Source organism: Phoca vitulina, unplaced genomic scaffold, assembly GCF_004348235.1.
Source record: "Phoca vitulina isolate PV1807 unplaced genomic scaffold, GSC_HSeal_1.0 scaffold6, whole genome shotgun sequence".
Lineage (NCBI taxonomy): Eukaryota > Metazoa > Chordata > Mammalia > Carnivora > Phocidae > Phoca > Phoca vitulina.
Window position 1 is genome coordinate 27,688,247 of NW_022589709.1, and position 5,822 is coordinate 27,694,068.

The 5,822-nt window shown below is 41.1% G+C and overlaps 1 pseudogene; it reads left to right on the forward strand.

Annotated features, from left to right (window-relative positions):
• Positions 1 to 1,759: 1,759 nt before the first annotated feature.
• LOC116632000 lies at positions 1,760 to 4,326 on the forward strand (annotated as a pseudogene).
• The last annotated feature ends 1,496 nt before the right edge of the window (positions 4,327 to 5,822 follow it).

Consider the following 5,822-nt stretch of genomic DNA (forward strand, 5'->3'; position numbering starts at 1 on the left):
ATGACTGAACACTTAGAGTTTAGCAGACAACTGATACCAATGAAAATACTATTGTTACAATGCACAGCAAACACCTATATTGAAAATTTTGTTGATGGGGGTTTAGATCGAGCTGTTTCCCAACTTGTTTCATTTTTTTTTTTTTTTTAGATTTTATTTATTTATTTGACAGAGAGATAGAGAGAGAGCACAGGTAGGCAGAGTGGCAGGCAGAGGGAGAGGGAGAAGCAGGCTCTCCGCTGAGCAGGGAGCCGGACGCGGGGCTCGATCCCGGGACCCCAGGATCATGACCCGAGCCGAAGGCAGCCGCTTAACCAACTGAGCCACCCAGGCGCCCCCCAACTTGTTTCATTTTAAAAAGATCAATAGTTTTGTTAAATCTAACACCAGATAGAGCAGGATATATAATCCTATCTATAATCATAGATGAGATTTTTTAATATTTTAAAACAATGAAGCAAGGAATACTCTTATTCATGCTGTCATAGGGTAACCCGTTCCACACATTTGTAAAGCACTCTCAATATTACCAGTCAGCATTTAATGGACATACTATCTGACTCAGAAAATGTACTACTTAGAATATATACTGTAGGTGCAATTGCACATATTCATGAAAAGGAAGCTTAAGAATATCAATGCCAGCATTTTTATAAGAACAAAAGATTAGAAAAACCTAGATGTCATTTAGTAAAGCTGAATAAATTATGGCAATTGATAGAAGAGAATACTATAATGTAGCCACAGGGGGGAAAAAAGAGACAGCTCGCTATGTAGCGTTACAGGACAAACTTTAGATGTTTCATTGAACCAAAATAAGGAGGAGAAAACTGAATTTAATATAGCACCATTTGTATGAAAAGGACAAAACGGGATTGATACAGACTTATCCCTACATAAGTATAGGATAGCCTCTCTCTGCAAGGAATCCCAAAGAGCTGTACTCTGGTCAGAGTAACTCAGAGACTGGGAAAGAACTGGGAAGAAAGGGAGGGACAGGAAGCAAGAAAGTGCGTGGAACACATTCTGGAGCGAACTTCCATTCTGGTGAGAACAGAGATGGTGGTCCTCTGGGTAAACACCCAGAGAAGAGAGTCTTTAGTCAAGCGTCTAGTTTTTGTTTAAAAAAATAGACATACATTACATACAGCCTTAAATAGACATACATTCAGGCTGATTACCTTCTCTCTTCAGCAGTATTGAAGTAAAAATGTGAACTCTGAGCTATCTTTTATATTAAGAAAAAGGAAAACTGGCCAGTTTTTTTTTTTCGACAGAGTTCTTGATCTATGTTCACTGCAATCTTGTCTTTTCTCACTTCGGCAGAACACACATCTGGTACCTCGCGTGGTGCTTATTCACCAACAGAAGTTCAGAAGAGAACTGGTTTATGGCTGGCACTGACTCTGAACCCATCCTGAGGGCTCAACATGACAATTAAAGTTAATGTTCTCTGATTATTCTTTTGTCTCCTGAAAGTTGACTAGATTGATATTTAAAGAAAATTAGTTTCTCAAGGGTGATGCATTAACCATCAGGATAATGATGATAAATGCAATTTTCTAAGGTTATTGAATTTGTCACTAGAGCGAGGGGGTGGTTCTCACCCTGTTATGTGTGTGTAGTGAGAGAGCTAGTGAGGAATGAATGAGTGTGTATGTGTGTGGGGGGCACTTGGTTTGTTGTTGTTCTTAACCTCCCCCTCCCCCTCCCCCTTTCCCTGATATGGCTGCAGTGGCGGCTCCCTGGGCCGTATGAAATGAGTGACAACAATGACATGGAGGTGGAAAGCTATGAAGAGCACCCTAGGTTTCAATCTGCAGCTGACAAACAGGCTCATCATAATGCACTGGAACAAAAACTAGCAACAGCATCAAAGACAGCTTTCAGAGTTCGTGGGACTCTGTTCCATCACTCCAAAGGACAGCAGGCACCATGGGCCCAAACCCTAGACAAAGCCACAGAGTATATCCAGCATATGCAAAGGAAACACTACACACACCAGCAAGGTATTGAAGACCTCAAGGAGCAGAATGCTCTTCTGGAGCAGCAAGTCCGTGCACTGGAAAAGGCAAGATCAAGTGTCCCACTGCAGACCAACCACCCCTCCTCAGACAATAGCCTCTACACCATTGCCAAGGGCAGCACCATTTCTGCCTTTAATGGAGGCTCACACTGCAGTTTGGAGTCAGAGCCCGAAGAGCCCCAAAGCAACAAGAAGCTCCAGATGGGGGATGCCGGCAATACAAACTGTCCGTGTCCTCCATCGACTCACCCTACTTTCGGTTTATGCTCAGAACCCTCAGAAACATTTAAGGGACTCTTTTTTCCCCCTCTCTCTCCCTTTGTATTTTTAATTTTATTTTTACATCGAAGCTCCTGGCCAACAGCTCTCATTTTGCTTCCCCATTTCCACCATTTTTTTTCAACGTTTGCCTTCAGGGATTCCTTGTTACTGTCAGGAATTTTTAAGCCCAAACACCCTAACTTGGCAGCTTTTTTTGCGGAGGACAGACAACTGGCTAGACCTCTGAGCACACTGTCCTGAGCACCCACCAGCTCCTCCAGCCCCGCTGGGCACATGCCCGGAGGACTCCTGCCCCTTCCGTCTTTCCTCCCAGGCCACCCTCACCTCCGTTCGATAGACTTTGTAAAAAATCTGTGGACTGCTCTACTTTAAGAAGGTGACCGGTTTGAAGTAATCAGAATTAATCCCACCTTCTTTTTAATGATTATTTTTTTCCCTAAAAAGCTATTTATCAGTCCTATTGAAGGACCAGATCCTTGAAAAATTTTGTGGTGTAAAAACAAGTGGGGACAGATTTGCAGCACAGAGACTCTGGCCTGTTTCACTTGTGCTTCTCTCAGCCAGTCTTAGGGAGGGCTGCGTGACACGTGTGGTGTGGAGGGGGGACAGTGGGCAGCAGTAAAGTGGTAGCTGCCAGGGGTGGGGTGGTGGTGTGGTAGTGGGTGGGATAAGAAGGAAGGATCCAGTCAGGTAGAGGTTTGTATTGACAGCCAGTGAGGATGCTTTGATATTTATTTCCTGCTACTGAGTCTGAGTGAACTGTCCCTTTTTCTGATGACATCGGTATTGCAAAGCCACAGATTCATAAAGTAGTGATCAAATCTTAAAAAAAACACAATTGTCACTAGGCATTGGTTCCTCTGATAAGATCCAATATGGGAAAGCCCCTCTTTTTCAAAAGTTGTTTCCTTGCCATGCAAAGCTGATTGCATGACTGACCTAAACTTTGAAGCAGTTATTTGCTTCTATTTAGAGGTGGATGGATAGCTTAGATTCTTAGTATATCACTCATCAGTATTTTCTTCATTTTCTCCATGGATAGAACATAAATCTTTTCATTGGCCAGTTTTGCATTGATCTCTTCCTAATTCTTTGATCTACATCATCCATAGGTTTTTCTAAATCTTGGGAATGGCTAAATGTAATGTTTGTTGGATTTGGATGGGCTGAATTTACCACCAGCATTCAGGGTAAGATGCTCAGGTTTAGCATACATGGCCTGGCCTATTTTTGTGGGTTTGGGTTCTAATGACAGTTCAACTTTCAGATATTCCACACTGTTATTTTGGTCCACTAGGTTTATGTGGAACTGCTATGATGTTCCACCTATTCACTGCTGGTGGTAAGGATGGAGAAAGGTTTCTCCAGTTGTAGCCACTTGGTGTATCTTGGTGGAAGATCGTAGTCTCTGGTTTTCACGGATGACGAAACTTCCCTGGCTGGACGCTTATTATGGTAGGACAACTCCTGTCTTTTGGAAATGGAAACTGGTCCCCAGACTACTTGTGTTGTGTTGTGTTGTGTTGTGTTGTGATGTGATCTTCGTACAGGTTCGCCTACCCCACACTACCCCTTCCCCATCAGCCTCCCTGGTGTCTCTAGACCAGGTAAAGAAGTCTTAGGTCCAGGGCAGTAAGGAAAAGAGAGTCATATTGGTGGAACTCCAGGTCAGTCTCCCTTGCTGGTTCTACCAGGTCTAACTGGGTGCTTTAGGCACAGCTCCCATTAGTCCAGGAGAAGAATGGGCCTACTAGGAATGACTTCTGTTCCTGGTTTGGGTGTTGGGAAATGCCTCGTCTTGGTCATCTTCTTTTTTTGATAAGAGGATGTAAGACACTTTGGTACTCTGTTCCTCTCATCCCAGAATCCCAAACCAGTTTGCCGTTTTCCTAACAACTTTAAGAGATCTCCTTTTGTTGTCCCTTTCACTATTTCCAGGGTTTTTAGTTGGATTTAGCAGTGAGGATCGGGGAGAAATGGGTATCTGTCACATTGTGCTGCAACTGAGGTTTCAATAAGTGTTAAGCCACACAGTAAGTTTCATGGTTTCTTTCTATAGATGCTCCTGAAATTCCTCTCTTGAAATGTAATTGCATGGAGCATTAAAAATAAACTTCCAAAGATATTGGATATTATAGTATTATTGACATTCCTTGTCTATAAAAGACCATATTCTAGGAAAGTCTAGAAAATTGAAGGTTATAACCTGGTGAAGGTAAACAGAGATAAGTGTGGAGCAGCCTCTCTGATTACTATCAAGAGAATGGCTATTGGGTTTCTTAGCTCCCATAAATTAAAATATACCTTTTTATCCTGAACCCCTGAGACAGTTTCCTGATCAGGTGAATAGTATTGGCCTCAATATTTACATCACTGTACTAAAGACAGAAACAGCCTATTTATATTGTTAATTGTACTTAGTGATCTTTTAACTTTTATCTTTTAATCCTTTAAAAATCATAAATTATTTCTTACTATTTAACTCAAGTTCTCAATACCTTAATGAAAGAATAGTTCTCCTATCCAGACATTTTTTTCATCAAGTAGAATAGTCAATCAAGTAGGCAGTCAATTAATTACCAAAAGTGTTAATTTTATCATGAGCCCTATTCACAGATCTCTAAGGAAATTATCCAGTATAAAAGTAGGTGAAAGGTATGCCTTGTTTCAAAATGTTTATCCTGGGATGCCTGGATGGCTCACTTGGTTAAGCGGCTGCCTTTGGCTCAAGTCCTGATCCCAGGGTCCTGGAATCAAGTCCCGCATCGGGCTCCTTGCACAGCAGGGAGCCTGCTTCTCCCTCTGCCCGCCACTTCCCCTGCTTGTGCTTACTCTCTGTCTCTCTCTCCCTCTCTCTCTGACAAATAAATAAAATCTTAAAAAAAATGTTTATCTTTGAGGCAGCTGAAAACATTTTACTATTTTGGAAATGAGCCAGGGTTCTTTTGTGGTGTTGTTCTTGAGTCAGCTTTTCATCCTCTCATTTTTACCTATTTCAAGCAGAAGGTGCTAGTATTATTTTATATAACACACCAGAAAGTTTAAGATAAATGTGATAGAGAGATGCAGAGGAGGCTGACATAGTTTCCAAAAGAAGAAACTATAAAGAAACTGGCTTCCATGTGGAGTTACTGAAATAACAAAAGATACTAGGTGTGAAAATAAAAAATACTGCAAATGTGTCAAGAAAATTTTAGTACTTTTTTTTACACCTGAAACTAGACAATTATAAAACTGAATTTAGGAAACACCAATATTAAAAAGGAATTTTAAAAGTAGCCCTGTAAAATGGTCTAGATCAAATTTGGCAAATTTCACCTTATTCTCTTCATAATTATTAACTCAGTGCCTACTTAGTCTTTTCCCTTTAACTTCCCTATTTCTAGATAGCTTTAACCTGGCATATTGTATCATCATGACTAATTCTGTTCAAATGTTGAGCTCAGAACACTCCAGAAAAGGGGAAGTGAATTAATATTTAATGATCATCTACTATGTACCAGAGATTGAACTC